The following is a 20852-nucleotide window of genomic DNA, read 5'->3' as shown; positions in this document are numbered from 1 at the left end:
TTTGTCTATTTTTGCTATGTTTTTGTGCTCAGATCAATGTCTTAGAACATTTCTCCAACATTTTCTTTTAGTAGTTTCATAGTGTCAGGTCTTACACTAAGGGTTTAATCCATTTTGATTTTTTTTTTAATATGGTGAAAAGTGGGGGTCTTGTTTTAATCTTTTGCATATGATTTTTTGGGTTTTTTTTTTTTTTTTTTTTGAGACAGAGCCTCAACCTGTCACCCTGGGTAGAGTGCCATGGCATCACAGCTCACAGCAACCTCCAACTCTTGGATTTAAGCAACTCTCTTGCCTCAGCCTCCCAAGTAGCTGGGACTACAGGCACCCACCACATAGCCCGGCCATTATTTGGTTGTAGTTGTCATTGTTGTTTGGCAGGCCTGGGCTGGATTCGAACCTGCCAGCTCTGGTGTATGTGGCTGGCACCTTAGCCACTTGAGCTACGGGCGCTGAGCCTCTTTTGCGTATGATTATCCAATTTTCCCCGCATCATTTACTGAAGAGACTATCCTTTCCCTAGTGTATGTTCTTGGTATCTTTGTAGAAAATGAGTTGGCTGTAAATGCATAGATTTATTCTGTGTTCCCCATACTATTTCATTGGTTTGTGTGTCTGTTTTTATGCCACTACCAATAATTTTTGTTGCAGTTCAGCCGGGGGCCGGGTTTGAACCCGCCACCCTCGGTATATGGGGCCGGCACCCTGCTCACTGAGCCACAGGCACTGCCCAACTACCAATAATTTTATTTAAATTAGACCAATACCCAAATACAGTCATAATAAGACTAGCTACATTTATTACATACTTACTATAAATTGGGTATAATCTCAATTCACCTTCAAATCAACCCAGTAAGTTGGTTATTTTTCCCATTTTCTTTTTTTGTTTTTTTTTAGAGACAGAGTCTCACTTTGTTGCCCTCGGTAGAGCGCCGTGGCGTCACACAGTTCACAGCAACCTCCAGTTCTTGGGCTTAGGCGATTCTCTTGCCTCAGGCTCCTGAGTAGCTGGAACCACAGGCACCCGCCACAATGCCCGGCTATTTTTTGTTGCAATTTGGTCGGGGCTGGGTTTGAACCCGCCACTCTTGGTATATGGGGCTGGTGCCCTACTCACTGGCGCCCTACTCACTGAGCCACAGGCACTGCACAATTTTTCCCATTTTCAAATGCAAATAAATGAGGCTTGGCAAAGTCATCTAAAGGCACACAGCTAATCAGCAGCTAGTCTGGGGTTCAAACTAGGTAATCTGATGCCAGAGCATATGCTTTTATGTGGTTAGCATGGCCTCCTCCCACATGGAGTGGTCTCGGTCTTTAATGTCAACATCTTGGTCCTAAGCTGGAACCTGTTTTGGTAACTCCTAAACATGCACCTATAGTACCTATAGCATACAACTATTGCGTGTGCCCATACAAAATACAATGTGAGTTTTTAATCTCTATCACATGACCTATTAGAGATAAATGTAACCCTTGCATTTCATTGCTAGTCACCCTACCTCCTATAAGTGAGGCGGAAGAGTTCTAGAATTAGAATATTTGGGTTCAAGTTCTGGAACCATCACTTTTTAACAGTTAATCTCTCACTGCTTCTGTTGACCCATGTGAAAAATCGGATTGATCATAAGAGTGACCATCTTGGGTGGTGCCTATGGCTCAAAGGAGTAGGGCGCTGGCCCCATATGCTGGAAGTGGTGGGTTCAAACCCACCCCTGGCCAAAAACTGCAAAAAAAAGTAAGAGTGCCCATCTCAAGGGCTTGTCGTGAAAGATAAACAAGATAGCACCTACAAAGCACTCAGCCCAATCTCTACACATAACAAATGCTAGGAAAAGTCCACAGTTGCGTCATTTTTAAGTCTGCAGTCATGTACGTAAGCCTCACACTTTCTTGTGTGTTTGTTTTTTTTGAGACAGAGTCTCAGTTTGTTGCCCTTGGTCGAGTGCCACAGTGTCACAGCTCACAGCAACCTCAAACTCTTAGGCTTAAGGGAGTCTCTTGCTTCAGCCTCCCAACACACAAAAAAATCCCCGGCTATTTTTTGGTTGTAGTTATCGTTGTTGTTTAGCTGGCCCCCAGGTTCAAACCCACCAGCCCCCGTGTATGTGGCCGGCACCCTAACCACTGAGCTATGGGCGCTCAGCCAGCAGCACACTTTCATCACTCATGTAGTGAGACACATCCAAACAATTAGGTACATCTGGTGGCAGGGACACATTATACACATATACACACCCTAGAGCACTATAAAAATCCGCCTTTTCGGGTGGTGCCTGTGGCTCAAAGGGGTAGGGCACCGGCCCCATAGACAGAGGTGGTGGGTTCAAACCCAGCCCTGGCCAAAAACTGCAAAAAAAAAATCCACCTTTTCTTTTTGGTTGCAGTTCAGCCGGGGCCGGGTTTGAACCCGCCACCCTCGGTATATGGGGCCGGCGCCTTACTGACTGAGCCACAGGTGCCGCCCACCTTTTCTATATACTACCATAAGGGCTGCATTTATGAAATCCAATCATCATTTCAGCAGCTTCCTAGACACACACACCAAAAAAAAAAAAAAAAAAAAAAAAAGGATAAAAACTAAAGTCAAGTTAATAGCTTAAAATACAGATTTATTTTAAGACCTATGGAGAAGGGGGGAGGTGAAAAATGGGAGCAACTGGTACAATTATGATCGTTATTGCTATCATTATGATTATCACTGGTATGAATAGAGCTCCTGGGCTTGTCAGCATCTCAGATTTCTGTACTTGCCTTTTCTAAAGGAACTTGGTTTCTCCCTTACAAGGGGAGTGGTTTTGCCATTCAATTATCATCTCCATCACACTCAGTAGAAGTTACAAGGTAGCACTTTGGTCTTCTATGCCTTTCACTACAGGAGAAACAACTGGTAAAGCTAATGCAATGGACGTAACTAATGCCCAGGAAATGCCCAAAGCACAACAACTCTAATCCACTTTGAAGACTAACTATATTCAGCATGCTAGGTTTTATATTAAGCTATATATTACCGTAAAGTCAGCTCTAAGGGAAAATCCTCTTTGAACCAAAGCTAAACCATTTTTATTTATTTATAAAACTTATAAGAGCCTGATGCAATAGGAAAAAAATAACCCTCAATAATAAGATAACTGTTGGCTGAGCTAGTGTAATGGTTTTTGCACAAAGGCTCCGTGTGTATACATGATATCTAGAACTCCCATGATGCATATCAGTCCAAAAAGTAATGGGACTATTTTTTTTTTTTTTTTTTTTTTGTAGAGACAGAGTCTCACTTTATGGCCCTCAGTAGAGTGCTGTGGCGTCACACAGCTCACAGCAACCTCCAACTCCTGGGCTTCGGCAATTCTCCTGCCTCAGCCTCCCGAGTAGCTGGGACTACAGGCGCCCACTACAACGCCCGGCTATTTTTTTGTTGCAGTTTGGCCGGGGCTGGGTTTGAACCTGCCACCCTCGGCATATGGGGCCGGCGCCCTGCTCACTGAGCCACAGGCGCCGCCCGTAATGGTACTGTTTTAATAGAAAACACTTACAGCAAGCCTCAAAGTCACCATTTTGCCAATGGTGCATAATGACAAAGGATAGTTACATAAACAGTGTCTAACAGGAGAGCCACTTTAAGACACAGTGAATTACAGAAAGAAGAAATGAGTGGTTCAGAAGAGAGTAAATGAGAACTTAATGACATTTGTTTACCCTGACAGAAGAGTAAATGGCCAGAGAAGTGCATTGCACTCAGATCAAGGGCCTTAAAGAATCCTATGACCTTCCAAGCTTAAATCAAGAAGAAATAGAAATCTTGAACAGGGTGGCGCCTGTGGCTCAAGGAGTAGGGCGCTGGTCCCATATGCCGGAGGTGGCGGGTTCAAACCCAGCCCCGGCCAAAAACCAAAAAAAAAAAAAAGAAATCTTGAACAGACCAATAATGAGTAGCAAGATTGAAACAGCAATAAAAAAAAAATCTCCCCTGGCTCAGCACCTGGAGCTCAAGCGGCTAAGGCACCAGCCACATACACCAGAGCTGGCAGGGTTCGAATCCAGCCTGGGCCTGCCAAACAACAATGACAACTACAACCAAAAAAAAAAGAAAGAAAGAAATAGCTAGGTGTTGTGGTAGGCATCTGTAGTCCCAGCTACTTGGGAGGCTGAGGCAAGATAATCGCTTAAGCCCAGGAGTTGGAGCTTGCTGTGAGCTGTGATGCCACAGCACTCTACCCAGGGTGACAGCTTGAGGGCTCTGTCTCAAAAAAAAAAACTCCCCCCAAAGAAAGCCTAGGACCAGATGGATTCACAGCTGAATTCTCCCAGACCTATGAGGAAGCGCTGACACCTACTCTGCTGAACCTGTTCCGTAACATCGAGAAAAAGGGGGTCATCCCTGACTCATTCTATAAAGCCAGTATCACCCTGATACTAAAGGCAGGAAAAAGACATTTAAGAGAAAGAAAATTACACCCCAATATCCCTCGTGAACATAGATGCAAAAATCCTTAACAAAATACTAGCAAACCAAATCCAAAAGTATGACAAAATGATAATATGCCATGATGAAGTGGGATTCATCCTAGGGATGCAAGAATGGTTCAGCATACGCAAATCAATAAACATAATGAAAACTAAAAGCCATGTGATCCTCTCAAAGAAAGCAGAATGCCCTTGATCTCTCACATGGACATAACACGCATTGCTCTGCTCCTCAGAGAAATGAAAGGAACAGTAAAGTTGGAAGGTGGGGCTAGAAATTTCTCTCCATTGCAGGTTTACAAGAGCACGAAAGCCTAACTTTGAGCGAGAGTGAGAGCCCAGGACTAGGTGAGCTCAGGGCTGGCTGTGGCATAATCCAGGTCCCATTCCAGAGAGGTCTTACTCAGGATGGATTCAGTTCTAAAAGCAGCATTTAGGGCCGGGTGCCTGGGCTCACGCCTGTAATCCTAGCACTCTGGGAGGCCGAGGTAGGTTGATTACCCTGAGCTCACGGGTTCAAAACCAGCCTGAGCAAGAGCAAGACCCCATCTCAAAAAATAGCTGGGTATTGTGGCAGGCACCTGTAGTCCACTTTCTCATTAAATCATAAGGTAGAAGTGAAGATGAATATGTGTCTGACAGGCAAAAAAAAAAAAAAAAATTAAAACTTGCCTAGTAACTGGCAGAGTGGGGGCCTGAGCTTATGTCTTTTCCTGACACACTCTGTGCTCGCTTCCCTCTGTCCCAGCTTCTCCCTCTGAAAGTTCTCTTGCCAGCATCTTCTTTCTGGGTCTTGTCCTTCCTCAGACCCTAAGTAACCAGGCGCTCTTTCAGCTCTCAAGAAGAAGAGCATGGTGGCTCACACCCGTAATCTCAGCACTTGGGGAGGCTAAAGCAGAAGGAGCCAGCCCTTGAGCCAAGGGTTCAAGACCAGCCTGGACGACCAGCAATATCCCTGTCTCTACATAAAAATTAAAAAGAAGCAGAAGAGGAGATGTCCACACTGCTTTCAGGGGATATGGCCTGCAGCTACCACTGCCCGGTGGAGCATGGACTAGGAGCAGGGGCCTGGTCCCAGGGCCCTGTACAAGCAGAGAACTGTGCAGGCTGGACTCTCTGGCAGGGTCAGAGCTACAGAAGGCATATGTAACGGACCATGAAATATTTATTTCTGCTCCATCTCAGGAAGAATGTGGGTCAGAGAAGTCTCATCCTTCTCTCCAGACCTCATCTCCGTCCCTTGTACTTCATCCTGGCTTTTTCTTTCTTTTTTGCAGTTTTTGGCCGGGGCTGGGTTTGAACCTGCCACCTCTGGCATATGGGGCCAGCGCCCTACCCCTTTGAGCCACAGGTGCCGCCCCATCCTGGCTTTTTCACTCCCCTTGTCTCCTTCACTTCTTTCTCTCTACTCTTCTCAGTAAGAATTCTCCCACACACCCTTTTCCCACTTCCTCTGCTTCTATAAGCTCTTTTCTTTTTGTCCCCTGGGTCTTTTGTCTTAGGAGCCCTGCAGGTCTAGTCCCTGGCCTCATGACTATAACCCTGTGGGCCACGTGCAGGTGACCCTGCTGATAGAATCAGTCTTGCCTCGCAGGGACATAGTGGGGAAGGGGCAAGGGCAGAAATGGAGAACCTATTTCTAAAATCTGATCTTGTGACTCAGTAAATCCAATTCCACCACAATTTGAATTAATTGGAACTTAGTGAGACTAAGTCTTGGACCTGTTTAATAGGCCACTAACGGGAACCGTGAAGGCAGCACTCGCTACCTTTGGAGAAAGAACATGGTAAATGTTCCAGAGCTGCATACTTTGGGCCATTTGTTTGCTGTGGGTTTTATTTTTGTTATTAGTTTGTTTGAACTACACGTTTCAGGGACAGACTTGGAAAGCAGAACTAAAGCCATCATTATTTCTCACAGGTACATGTTTGCAGAAAGCCAGGCCGGCTGCAGGCGCTTGTCCCAGCATGCTGATGCGTTTGCCAGCAGATAAGCAGGCTGTGCCATGGTCACTCAGCAGGCAGGGACCAGACAGTGCACACATTTTAAAAACCAAAGAAAAATAAACAATGGATGATAGCGATCTTATTCTCAGAAACTTCTCTCTGGGTGTCAGGACAGGAAAGGGCAGGCAAAACAGACGGAAGAAGTGTCTCAGCTGAGAAATGCAGGTGTTCAGCTGTGCCAAGGGAGCCAGGATGGGGCATTTCAGTGACCACAGGAGATGACCGAGGCGCAGCGACCAAAATAAGAACCCACGTCTCTTTGTAATCGAGACACCTTACACATGTACAACACCTCGGTAAGGACAGTAGCACAGGTGTAATGTTACTTAATAGATGAGAAAACAGGATCAGAGAAATCATGCAACTTGCAGGATTCCCATAGTCAGAGTCCAAGGCCAAGTTTACAGTGAGGTGTGTTCTTTCTAAATTACCATAATAACAGCTAAGACAGTAAAACAGTGTTGGGAACCCAACTCTTCTTAATTCTATGTCAAAGGTGTTCTTACTACTAAGATACCGAAGGGTCCGCACATTTCTTTTCCTCTGGCTCTTGGTAAGGATTACGCTAATCAGCACTGCCTCTGGGCAAATATGATAAAATGTAAAAGAGGGCAAGAGTTGTTGCCCTGCGCAGTCTTAGCAGTCTTACTAAGCTAGTCTTCTGAAACAATCAATACCACACTTTATCTGAAGGGGGGGAGGCACATTCTACTTTCAACTGCAGTAAGCTTTTGTCTTCAGAGGTCTAGTTTAGGAAATCACAAGAACGTATGACTTGCTGGGTCAGCATTAGTATTAGGAATCAGGGGGCAAGGTTTTCCTGCATGAATTCATGGTCAACACAATTTAGAGATAATCCAAATCATTTTACCAGTGAATTCCACTTATTTCCAAACGCCCTCGGGCAGCGCCTGTGGCTCAGTGAGTAGGGTGCTGGCTCCATATACCGAGGGTGGTGGTGGGTTCAAACCCAGCCCCGGCCAAACTGCAACATAAAAATAGCCAGGCGTCGTGGTGGGCGCCTGTAGTCCCAGCTACTTGAGAGGCTGAGGCAAGAGAATCACCTAAGCCCAGAAGCTGGAGGTTACTGTGAGCTATGTGACGCCATGCACTCTACTGAGGGCGATAAAGTGAGACTCTGTACCAAAAAAAAAAAAAAAAAAAAATCCAAACGCCCCCTACTCATTAGTGCCTTAGCGCATGGGTAGTCTTGCCAAACATTTTCAATCTGCCCTCTGAACAGCACCTCCCAGCTTAAGGTCTGTGGCGCAGGGTGGGGTGGGACGGGGTGGGGCAGGGGTGGGTCCCCCTACTTTTCCCCATTCTATTCTTCTGTTTTCTTAGGAAGTAGTGAGCTCTAACATGCCATTCATTTACACATAAACTCATCCAAGTTACTGTGTAAAGTTAAATAGAATTCTGACCCCTTGACTGGATAATGATTCACTTATGGGTTCCACTTCTAGTTTGAACATAACCTAGACCTCATGCTTACACAAAATAAGAGCAGTAGCAGAGGGGCTACCAGTCCTGCAAACAACAACGAGCTATAAAGACATAACAGGGGGCAGCAAAAACCCCATTCGTTTTCTGCACCTATGTAAAGTTCCACGTCATGATTCTCTTCCATTTCACTTGGTTTTCTACTGGCCAACAGTGTCAGCATCTTGATCTTTTCTGAGAGCAGCTGGAAAAAGTTGGGTCCAGAAAAGCTGAATTAGTCCTCTAAGTTTACACAGCAGAACAGTGACTCCTGGCTTAGGCTTCACTTGAGGCTAAGTCTGCCCCACGTTGGTTTTCCAAAGTTTAGCTACAATATCATGAAAAGGCCCCTTTCTCCTATCCAATGCACAGAGATCTACATGCTCTCATTTGAAAGCGTCAAGATGATGAGCCTGAAGCCTAGAGCCTTTGCTTTGCTCATCACCTTGGATTCAGGATGATGTGAAGACATCTTAATGGTCATCAAACAATTTATCTATTGTCTCTGGGAAGAACCTAGACTGTGGACCCTGGAGAGCAAGGCTTTGCCATTTGGAAAGTTGTTTTTGCAGAGCTTGGCACATAAATGGTACTCAAGAGATACCTGTTGAGGCAATGCATGCCCACGTTTCATTTGAGAGATGAAGAAGATATGCCTAGGCCTGTTGACTTGCTCTGACATTCTGGGACTCCAATTCAGCTCAACATCCTTTGAAAAGGTCATGGAACTCACCCTGTTTCAAACTTCCAAGCTATAATCCAGACAGAAATGGCGAAGCACCTGGTGGTATGGAACACAGGTTTCTAATGCCCCCTGGTGGCCAGGATGGTTCCAGATGCCCAAGTACCCACAGCTCTGCTAACACTTTCAATTAAGCATCCTAGAAGCCCAGAGAGTCTGCAGGTTTTATTTGATCCCTCTCCTCCCCCAAATGAGGCAGCTCTTGGACTGTGAGCCAGGGGATGCCCAGAACTCGAAGGAGGCTTCCCATCCCTGTCCTGAGAGCAGATGAATTTGTAAAGAAACTGAAATTGAACCTCTTAAAGCAAACTGCCTTTCACTGAATGATCTGTGGTTCCAAGAGTGCCTCAAAAAAAAAAAAAAAAAAAAAAGGACTATTCAAGGAAAATAATAACTTCTGAGCTACAATGTTCAGATTTCCATTTATTTGGAAGTTTTAGGTCAGGTTAGCCTTCTGAGCATTAAAGACCTTCAGAAACCTTTCGAACCTCGTGTTGCCCGCATTCCATGACCTTGGTTTCCATGAAGAGAAACTAAGGGTGCAAATCATTATTTTAAAAATAGGCCAGGCACAGTGGCTCACACCTATAATCCCAGTGCTTTGGAAGGCCAAAGTAGAAGGATCACTTGAGGCCAGGAGTTTGAGACCAGCCTGGGCAACATAGTGAGATCCTCATTTCTACAAAATTAGCCAGGCACAGTGGCACATGCCTGTAGACTCAGCTACTTGGGAGAATCCTTTGAGCCCAGAAGGCTGCAGTGGGCTATGACCTCACTAGAGCAAGACTTCGTTTCTTTTTAAAAAAAAAAAAAAAAATGAAAGGAAACAAACAAAAATCCTCTCAAGTCTGCAGAAGGCCGCCTTGTTTTGTTTTGTTTTAAATGTGTGGTAAATGAAAAAAGAAATGTGAACTGCTGTGGGGAAGTCTTGGGTAAACACCACACGCTCAGAGATTTGTGTTTTATCCCACTGTTGACTCGCCATCCCCAGGAACAGTGTCTGGCCCATAAATACAGACTTGGCAAGTGAATGAATGAATGAATTTAGCCTAAAGAAAAAGAGAGAAATTATTGCACTAGTTAGTCTTTATTTGGAGACAATATCATTTCCTCCCTTAACAACCCTTAAAAAAAGAAAAGTTGAATTCTCATTTATCTCAGAACTTATTTCTAGAACTTGAGGGCTGGAGAAAATCTCAGAAATCATCAGTCTGATCTCTTCATTTGGTTTCATCCATTTGCTTCACAGAGAAGTAAAAGGACGCTCAGAGACATTAAACAACACACCATAGATCACAAAGCTACGTAAGGGCAGAGCCTAAAGTGAATCCAAGTCTTCACTCCTAACACTTTCGAAAAGAATAATGATGTACAAAGGTTTTGGCTGTGATCCACAGTTAGAAATTCCATGTGGGCCGGGCATGGCGGCTCACACCTAAAATCCCAGCACTTTTGGAGGCCAAGTGGAAGGATTGCTTGAGGCCAGGAGCAAAAGGCCAACCTTGCCAACATAGTGAGACCCAATCTCTACAAAAAAATTTGTAGTGTGGCTGTGAGCACCTGTAGTCCTAGCTACTCTGAAGCTAGGAAGATCACTTGAGCACAGGAGTTAAAGGTTCAGTAAGCGATGATTGGTGCAGGGAATATTGCCTCTAGTCTGGGCAACTAAGTAAGACCCTGTCTCAAAAAAAAAAAAAAAAAAAAAAAAAGAAGAAAAGAAGTACAGTGTGACCCACTATAAACATGCACGTATGTGAACACACACATAATACTAAAACAAATTTAATGAAACAGTCACCTTCTTTATGTTATGTACCCTGGTCTGTTGTATATTGTATTCTATTTCATTTTGTATAATATTCTGGTCATGACTCACTAAATTAACTTTAACTTGAAATTTTAGAAAACACTCCACCATAGAAACTTGCCCACTATGTACCCTCCCCCTTGGGACAAGGCTAACATCTTGTGGTGTCTTCTGCCACCAAAGAGAATTGGAATGATCCACTTCTTGGGATCTCTTGGCCCAAAGTTCCTAACTTTTTAATTTGATAGAGGCAAATCTCCCACTGTGAAGTTGCATTTTGCTTTCAAGATCTCAGTTCAAGCAATGCTCCTGTTCAGCCTGGGTAACCACAACAGTGTATTTCAAACACAACCAGAGTCGTCAGCAGCAGTCTTGTCCTTGACCTGAGTCCTCTAACTCGCAAGTTAATAGGGATTTACAGCCCTGTGTAAAATGGCACGCCCTTATCTCCCACTGGCCACTGGCCATTCCCCTATCCTGGGAGCCTGCAAGGGGGGGACGGTGGCAGCAGCAGACCAGAGAAGGTCAGGACAGGACAAGTAGGTGGGCCTGAGGTCATCAGCTACATAAGTATGCACGAACAGATGGACTGCTGGACGGTCGTAACGTAGCAGATAGTGACTCTCTCTCCCCTCCACTCCCCAATCTCTCTCTCTCACACACACACACTCATACAGCTGAATCTCCCTTCTCCTTAACCCTGTTTAACCATTTTCTCTACCATCTCTTCCCCCAACTTCTACCAAATTCTTTCCCTCTCTCTCTCTCTGGAACTAAGGTAGTTAGTTAAGGGAAGACAGTTTCTTGGCTATTTTCCTTCTAGCTGGCAGGTTGGTACTTTCTACTCTGACTTCCCATTTTCCTGCTGAGAATCAGCAAGACAGGATTTGGCAAGAGGGTGCTCTGTGGCAGCCAGGACTGAAAACCTCCCCACAGCAACCTGGGCACATTCCCACGACTCCCTGACACCAGGCAGACTTTCCAAGATTGGCGATTCAGCCCCTCTCCAGAGCCTTGCAAAAGCTGCAGGCTTACCCTGGCTCCCACCAGTGAGTCTTAGGATTAGCTACAAGGCTGAGTGGTGAATGTCATGAGCCAGGAAGGGAAGCTGGGCAATGCTTTGAATATGTGCTGCCCATTCTAGATTTTTTCATAAACAGTTTTTGAGACTAGGACTGGGGTTTTGTTCCTGGAAGGGGAAGATTAAAATGAAGGTCAGAGGCAGGAGAGTATCACCCTAACTCTAGCTCTGCCACCAAAGTATGGTGCGATTTTGAATCAGTTCCTTAACCCCTCTGGCTCTGAGTTACCTCATTTTTTAAATGTGAGATTAGATTTAGAAAACAATAATTAATTTGTCACCTTCAATGGTCCTTTCAACTGTTCAGGGAACTAATTCATTACCTTCAATACTGCCAAATAAATGAATCAAGTATTTATCTCACATTCCTATATTGACTACAACACTGGGAAATTGAATAACTATTGAGGGGAAATACCTCCTTTAGAAAGCATTCCAGGGCAGTGACTGTGGCTCAAAGGGGTAAGGTGCCGGCCCCATATGCCAGAGGTGGTGGGTTCAAACCCAGCCCCAGCAAAAAAAAAAGAGAAAGCATTCCAATAAATAAATGAAAAAGAAATGATGCGGTTACCATTTTGCACCATCGGAAGAATCGATGAGTCTAGACATTGATCATGTTACAGAAAGAAAGAGAGCTAAGCACTGTGTGCTTCCCGATAAGAGAACAGAACACCACCCACAATCTTGCTAGAAAGATTACAAAGAGTCAGAACCAACTTCTGGATCCAGCAACCAATATGCAGAAAATAAAAATGATGGAGAACTCACTGAACGGCCCTTCGAGTATCCAATCAGAGGAATCCAAACAGAGAAACTCTGCAGGTCGAATGCCCTGGGTTCCTCAAGAAAAATTAAGTGCATCTAAGAGAAAGTAATGCAAGGTGAATTTGTAGAGTAAAAGAGACTTACAGACATGTTAATTATTTGCTAAACAAAGAAGACTACATTAGCATGTTGGATGATACAACTAAGGAAATGTAGGGAAAGGATTAAGAGCAATGGAGTGTACTCGGGAGGCAAGAGAATCGCGTAAGCCCATGAGCTGGAGGTAGCTGGGACCTGTGACACCATGGCACTCTACCGAGGGTGACAAAGTGAAACTCTATCTCTAAAAAAAAACGAAGAGCAACAGAGTGATGACTTTTGGGGAGGGAAGAGTCTGTGATTGGGTTGGGGTACATAGAGGGGCTTCTGAGGAGCTGAGTTCTATTTCTTTTCTTTTTTTTTTTGCAGTTTTGGTCAGAGATGAGCTTGAACCCGCCACCCCCGATATATGGGGCCAGCGCCCTACTCCTTGAGCCACAGGCGCCGCCCGAGTTCTATTTTTTGTGTATCTTTTCCTGTATGTGTATTTTATTTATTTTTTTGGAGACACAGCCTCAAGCTGTTGCCCTGGGTAGAGTGCTGTGGCATCACAGCTCACAGTAACCTCCAACTCCTGGGCTCAAGCGAGTCTCCTGCCTCCGCCTCCCAAGTAGCTGGGACTACAGGCCACGGCCACAGTGCCCAGCTATTTTTTTTGGTTGCAGCAGTCATTGTTGTTTGGCGGGCCCCGGCTGGATTCGAACCTGCCAGGTGTATGTGGCTGGTGCCTTAGCCACTTGAGCCACAGCCATGTATGTGTGTTTTATTTAACAATAAGATGATGTGAGTTTCATTGTTTTTTTTTTTTTGCAAGTGAGAGAGTAAAAATAAATCACCTTTAATTCCTCACAGAGCTGGAACGTTGGGATTCTGGGACTCTGATTCTGGAAAGCTACAAGGATTTCAATCATGAGACTCAACTGTGAGACCACCAGGAGGTTAAGACAGCCCTGGGTGTGGGACCAGGTAGACCTGGCCTTGAGTCTTGACTCTCCCACTTGCAGCTAACACCGGTAAATTCAGCTAACCAATCTAATCCCATTTTCCTCACCTAATAAGTGAAGATAATAATAGTTTCTGCCTTGCTGTTGTGATAATTAAATGAGACAACTCCTGAGAATTGTTTGTGCAGACTCTGAAATACAGTAAGTACTCAGTACAGGCTGGTTAATTATAATAATAACTATCATTACCTTTGTTACTATTATCTATCTGGTTACCAGGACACTCCTAATCAGAGATCAACCAGAATGGGGCATCCTAGAACATGGCCTCTTTGGGACACCAGTGACCAGGGTGGCTGCAGATGGGTGGCCTCACAAGCCTTCTGGCTGGCTCACCCCTGTGTTTTGTCCAGTGGACATGCGGCCTCCTCAACTCATTCTGTTCCCCTCATTACACACTGAACTTGGCTTCTACATGAAGGCAGACTAATCAAAAACTATTCTCTTTAAATTAGTCTGGTGACTTGTCTGTCCTTGGTCTTACAGTCTCTGGGTGGGGGAAATCACAGGGTACCATTTAGGACACTTTGTGTGAGGGAGACCACAGGAGGAACAAATGCACCTGAGAAGCAGGAGAGTCCCACAGTTAAGAGTGTGAGCTCTTGCGTAGCACCTGTGGCTCAGTGGGTAGGGCGCCGGCCCCATATACCGAAGGTGGCAGGTTCGAATCCAGCCTCAGCCAAACAGCAACAAAAAAATAACCAGGTGTTGTGGCAGGCAACCATGGTCCCACCTACTTGGGAGGCTGAGGCAAGATAATTGCTTAAGCCCAGGAGTTGGAGGTTGCTGTGAGCTGTGATGTCACAGCACTCTACCGAGGGCAATAAAGTAGGATTCTGTCTCTTAAAAAAAAAAAAAAAAAAAAAAGAGTGTGAGTTCTTGGCTCAGCGCCCGTAGCTCAGTAGTTAGGGTGCCAGCCACATGCACTGGGGCTGATGGGTTCAAACCCAGCCAAGGCCTGCTAAACAACAACAACAACATAGCCGAGCATTGTGGCAGGCGCCTGTAGTCCCAGCTACTGGGAGGCCGAAACAAGAGAATCGTTAAAGCCCAGGTTGCTGTGAGCTGTGATGCAACAGCACTCTACTGAGGGTGACATGGTGAGACTGTTTAAAAAAAAAAAAAAGAGGGTGGCACCTGTGGCTCAGTGGGTCTGGCACCAGCCCCATATGCTGAGGGTGGTGGGTTTGAACCCGGCCCCAGCCAAACTGCAACAAAAAAATAGCTGGGCATTTTGGTGGGCACCTGTAGTCCCAGCTACTCGGGAGGCTGAGGCAAGAAAATTGCTTGAGACCAGGAGTTGGAGGTTGCTGTGAGCTGTGATGCCACGGGACTCTACCGAGGGCCATAAAGTGAGACTCCGTCTCAAAAGAAAAAAAAAGAAATAGCCAGGTATTGTGGTGGGCACCTGTAGTCCCAGCTACTCAGGATGTTGAGGCAGGAGAATCGCCTGAGCCCAAGAGCTGGAGGTTGCTGTGAGCTGTGACGCCACGGCACTTAGGGTGATAAAGTGAGACTTGGTCTCAAAAAAAAAAAATTATAATAAAAATAAAAAGAGTGTGAGCTCTGCACAGGGCTGATGACCCACGCTTGTGTCCTGGGGAGTGTAAGGATCAGATCTGGAGTGGACACAACGGAGTATGGAACTGGGAAGCACCACCCCCCCCATGTCAGGAGTCTCCGTGGGGCTGGCAGTCGACTGGCCAAATGTCCCCTGTTTTTCTTCCTTTAACTTCTTGGGAGGCAGAGGAGAAAATAGGAGAATCTGGTGCCATTTGAGGCTACAGTTGAATCAGTCTTCATTCAAATTATTGCTCAAATGATTTCATCATCTCTGTGTGAAAGAGGGCAAATGACTTAACCCCACTGTGCCTTTGTCCCTTCATGTATAAAATGAGAATAAGACGGCCGGCACCTGTGGTTCAGTGAGTAGGGCGCCGGCCCCATACACCGAGGGTGGCGGGTTCAAACCCAGCCGCGGCCAAACTGCAACCAAAAAATAGCCGGGCATTGTGGCGGGCGCCTGTAGTCCCAGCTATTCGGGAGGCTGAGGCAAGAGAATCGCTTAAGCCCAGGAGTTGGAGGTTGCTGTGAGCTGTGTGAGGCCACGGCACTCTACCGAGGGCCATAAAGTGAGACTCTGTCTCTACAAAAAAAAAAAAAAAAAAATGAGAATAAGAGAACATACTCCATGGGGTTGTTATGAGGATTAAGTGTAAGATAAGAAATAGAAATCATTTTCAACAATGCCCGGCATGTTGTCTGTTAGAGAGCGAGAGAGAGAAAGAAAGAAAAAGAAAGGGAGAGAGAGAGAGACAGGAAAGAGAGAGAGTGAGAGAAAGAGTGAGAAAAAGAAAGAAAGAGAGAGAGAAAGAGAGAGAGAGGAAGAGAGTGAGAGAGCGCACGCTCTATTTTTAGACTTCCTGAGTCCCCACTCCAGCTCCTTCCCTTCTTAGTTCAGTAACATTGGACATACGTCTTCCCCTGTCCATGTCTTTGCTTTTCTATCCTTAAAGTGAGGGAATAACAGCACCCAGCCTTCTACACAGCAAAGAAAACAACCAGCAAGATGAAAAGGCCACCTGTGGAGTGGGGAAAAGTCCGGGTGAAGCATGAACTGTAGGTAATGTTGCCGATCCCCCGGAATTCATACGTTGAGATCCTCGCTCCCCGTGTGATGGTGTTAGGAGAGGAGGCCTGTGGGAGATGATTAGGTCATATAAGAGAGACCCCAGAAGTTCCTGCACCACTTCTGACACATGAGGACATAGCAAGAAGACAGTATCCCTACCAGCCAGCCCATCTGTCCACACCTTCATGTTGAAGTTCTAGCCTCCTAGAACACAAGAAACACATTTCTTTTGTTTATGAGCCACCTGGTCGATGGTATTCTGCTATACACCCAATTGGACTGAGACACCCTATGTTCGATCATTTTTTGCTGTTGTTGTTGCAGTTTTTGGCCAGGGCGGGGTTTGAACCCACCACCTCTGGTATATGGGGCTGGCGCCATACTCCTTGAGCCACAGGCGCCACCCTCTATGTTTGATCTTTGAAAACAAAATTCCAAAGTCCACATCTACAGGTTGAGTAGATACGTTATGCTACGTTCAAACAATAGAATACTCCTCAATGATAATTTTTTAAAAAGAGAAAACTACTGTTACTTGCAGCCACCTGGACGAATCTCGAAACCATTACATAGACTGAGGGTAAGAAGCCAGATGTGAATGTACATACTCCATGTGGATAGAACATTTCAGAATAGGCAGAGTTAAGCTGGAGGGAGGGTACAGTGATGGTTCCCTGGATCAGGTTTTTGCAGTTGTTTTGTTTGTTTGTTTTTAATTTCAAATTAATATGAGGGTACCCACTTTTGGTTACATTGTTCTCACTTCCAAGGCAAAGTTGGAGCTGTAGAAAAGCTCTTTACCCAGAGGGCATGTGAACACCCTCACCTTTTTTTTTTTTGACAATCTCAAGCTGTCACCCTGGGTAGAGTACTGTGGCATCATAGCTCACAGCAACCTACAACTCTTGGGCTTAAGCGATCCTCTTGCCTCAGTTTTTCTATTTTTATTGGAGACCGAGTGTCGCTTTTTGCTCAGGCTGATCCCGAACTTGTGAGCTCAAGCAATCCACCTTGGCCTCCCACAGTGCTAGGATCATAGGCATGAGCCACCGTGCCCGGCCCTTAGTTAAAATTTATTAAGATCCTACAACATTCAATGGTTCATGCAACATTTATCGAGATCCTTGTTAAATGAGTATGACAGTTCTGTACTCAAGGAATTATAAACTCATGGGGGGATGCTATGCTTTGAATGTTTGTCTCCTACAAAACTCATGTGGAAATATAATTGCCATTGTAACACTACTAAGACTCAGGAACTTGAAGAGATGCTTCAGCCATGAGGACTCCACCTCCTTGGTGGGATTGGTGCTGATATAAAGGGGTCAGTTTGAAAAACAAACAAACAGACAAATAAATAGATAAATCTATAAATAAAAAAGTAAGGTTGCTTCACTCTTGTTCTCCTTCTTGCCCGTCTGCCGCATGGGAAACAGTGTTGTTCTCTCCAGAGACACAGTGCTCAAGGCACCACAGTTTGGAAGCAGAGACAGAGCCTTTACCAGACTCCAAACTTGCTGGCACCTTGATTTTGAACTTCCCAGCCTCTAAAACTGTGAGAAATAAATTTCTACTGCTTCTAAATTACCCAGTCTGTGGTATTCTGTTATAGCAGCACAAAACGAACTAAGACAGGGGAGAAGACAAGTTATGTAGGTTCACAAATAAATATAAGAAAAAGTTTCTGCAGGCGGTTCCTGTGGCTCAAGGAGTAGGGCGCCGGCTCCATATACCGGAGGTGGCGGGTTCACACCCAGCCCCAGCCAAAAACTGCAAAAAAAAAAAAAAAAAAGAAAAAAGAAAAGAAAAAGTTTCTACTAAGTACACGATCATACTTAGGACAGTGCTTAGGACATAGAAGACGCTCAAGATTTATCTAAAGAGGCCGGGCACAGTGGCTCACACCTGTAATCCTAGCACGCTGGGAGGCAGAGGTGGGTGGATTGCTTGAGCTTGGGAGTTCGAGACAAGCCCCAGCAAGAGTGAGACCTGTCTCTACTAAAAACAGAGAAACCCTAGCTGGGTGTAGGGGCTCATGCCTGTAGTCTCAGCTACTCAAGAGCAAGAGGATTACTCACGGCACTCTGTCTCAAAAAATAAAAATAAAAAATTATCTAAGAAAAATGAAAAGGAGAAAAGATGAGAGTTAGAAAGAAGGGACGGATGGAAAAGGTAAAAAATGACTATGGAAGTTTCAAGATAAAACATGGCAATGTGTTCAGAGGAGGTCACAATTGCAGCCTTGAAGAGGAGGTTGGAGTCACAAGATTTGGAAGTGGAAAGGCCATTCCATTTGGAGGCAATGACATATGCAAAAAAGCAGGAAGATGTGAAAACCTGACTGTGTTTGGGAGACACAAAATGGTTATCATCGGATGGAGCAGAAAGACTCTCAATGCTGGTAGCAAGAAAGAAAATGATTAAAGGGAAAGCTGCTGCTAGTCTTAAAAAACGAACAGAATAATGTCCTTATTCTTAATTGGTAGGCAAAGATGACCATAAGTTCTGGTCTTCTCAAGACAGTCTTAAATTACATTTTTGGTTCATGCATAATTACTAATGGCATCTCATTTCATTCTCAAGATTGCTCTGGTTTGCATGATAAATTACATGATCCTCTTATCAAGGAGAAACCTTTACACTCTTTTAAAAATCAGAGTGTGAAGGGATGACCTTCTCGGAGTCGCATTTTACCAGGACTCATCAGGCAGCTCTATGAGCTTTGCATTAGAAAGGGAAAGAAGCTGGTTAAGGATGGGAAGGGTATTCAGAGGTTACAGGTTTGTTCTAGTCAAAGGTAAAAAGAGCTTCAACTGAGATGCTGGCCAAATGTGGTTGGCAGCCTGTGAAATGGCCCAGTGATCTCTACCTGCCGAGCCCAACCCTGTGCAAACTCCTCCCACATTGAGTAGGGCTGACCTGCGCAACCAATGGGCTATAAGAATTGACGGGGCTGATATCTGAGATGAGCTTGTGAAGAATACTACGGCTTCCAGCTTGCATGCACCCCTCCTCCCAATCACTTACTCTGGGAGAAGCCAGCTGCCACGTCATGTTATCAGGACCTCAAACAGCCCAGTGGCATGGTGCCTGTGACGAGGAACAGAGACCTGTCAGCAGGCCCACAAATCTGCCAGCCCTGTGCATGCCCCACTGGAATTGGATCTTCCAGCCCCAGCCAATGCCTCTGATGACTGGGGCCACAATTGCACTTAGCAGAACCTCGTGAAAGATCTCAAGCTAAAACCATCCTGCCAAGCTTCTCCTGAACGCCTAACCCATGGAATCTGTGTGAAATAAAACATGTTTATTAGTGTATCAACCTACTTGAGTTGGGGTAATGTGTTATGTAGCAACTAATAACAGACCACAGAAATAAAAAGAAAAGGAGAGAGAGAAAATGCACAGAGAAACATAGAGTAACTAATTGGCATTTATATCCTCCCAGCTCTTCCTTCATTAACTGTGTGTTATTGGAGAAATTACTTCATGCATACGAGTCTTGATTTCCTCAACTGTAAAATACAGATGCTTGGCTAAGGATCTAGCGTCTAAATTAAATAATTCCCGTATTCTAAAAGCACTCTGATTAGTCACAGAGCAGAGTTTAGCAATTATCATATTATCTGGAAGGCTCTCCACATGTCAAGCCTCATCCTGTTCAACAATCTTTTTTTTTTTTTTTTTTTAGAGACAGAGTTTTCTTTTGTTGCCCTCGGCAGAGTGCTGTGGCATCACGGCTCACAGCTCTTGGGCTTAGGTGATTCTCTTGCCTCAGCCTCCCGAGTAGCTGGGACTACAGGCGCCCACCACAACGCCTGGTGATTTTTTGTTGCAGTTTGGCTGGGGCCGGGTTTGAACCCGCCACCCTTGGTATATGGGGCCGGCACCCTCCTCACTGAGCCACAGGTGCCACCCCTGTTCAACAATCTTGACTGAATTGAAGACAAAAAAAGGCATCCTTGTCAAAACCGAAGATGATGTGAAACTCAGAGGGTAGGGAATCATAGCGGATGAAGCAAAATGCCTCAAAATCTTGAAATCCTGGAGCAATGAGTCAAATATGACAAGATGAGATGGAAACTCAGACTCCCAGCCAGCCTGTGAAGATATGAAGATTTATCTCCAGGAGCCTGGGAGTATGGTAGGAGTGATATTAACTATTAGTCAATAGTATGAATTGGTTGCTAAGGAATGAATCCTGTCTTTTTTTTATTGGATTCGTAAACTCATTCAACAATCACCCAAGCACAGTATGAAGCATCAGGGCAAGAGACTAAGTCACAGGTTTGGGCTACATTTATAAAAAGGATAGAACCTAAGAATAAGGGAAGAGAGAATTGCACTTTGCTTGATCAGACATAACATAATATTTATATTATATAAATATTGGACTACAATTCCATAGCCTTCTAAACAGAGTTTGGTCTGAGAAAGGCTGCAGAATGGACATGATACTGACGGCAATCAAAATCAACTAACCTTTATTGAATGACTTCTCTGTCCAAAGAGAAGAGAGGGTGGCTAAAGATTGAATTTTGCCAAACACCGATATTTAGAGGACAAGTGGGGGAAGACCGTCTGCAAAACAAGCTGAGTAGCAATAGCAAGAGAAGGAGAAAACCTGGAAGCTGAAATGAGGATGTTGCTTAAAGATCAAAGATACACGATCCGGCTACTTCTCCCTCCTTTCAATCTTCTCTTCCACCCTCTCTAATTTACTCATCCTGACCCAACGACCTGGGTCTCCTGGTTGTTCCTCAAAC

At 44.9% G+C, this 20852-nt stretch overlaps 1 protein-coding gene across 4 annotated transcripts in view; it reads right to left on the bottom strand.

The window, feature by feature from the left end:
* Positions 1-20852, bottom strand: part of GRAMD1B (GRAM domain containing 1B) — a 263393-nt gene that overhangs the window by 201241 nt on the left and 41300 nt on the right. The gene's annotated exons all lie outside the window — the stretch shown is intronic.

Source organism: Nycticebus coucang, chromosome 6, assembly GCF_027406575.1.
Source record: "Nycticebus coucang isolate mNycCou1 chromosome 6, mNycCou1.pri, whole genome shotgun sequence".
NCBI classification, from domain to species: domain Eukaryota; kingdom Metazoa; phylum Chordata; class Mammalia; order Primates; family Lorisidae; genus Nycticebus; species Nycticebus coucang.
Note: the sequence above shows the minus strand (reverse complement) of the source record. Positions and strands in the feature narration are given on the sequence as shown.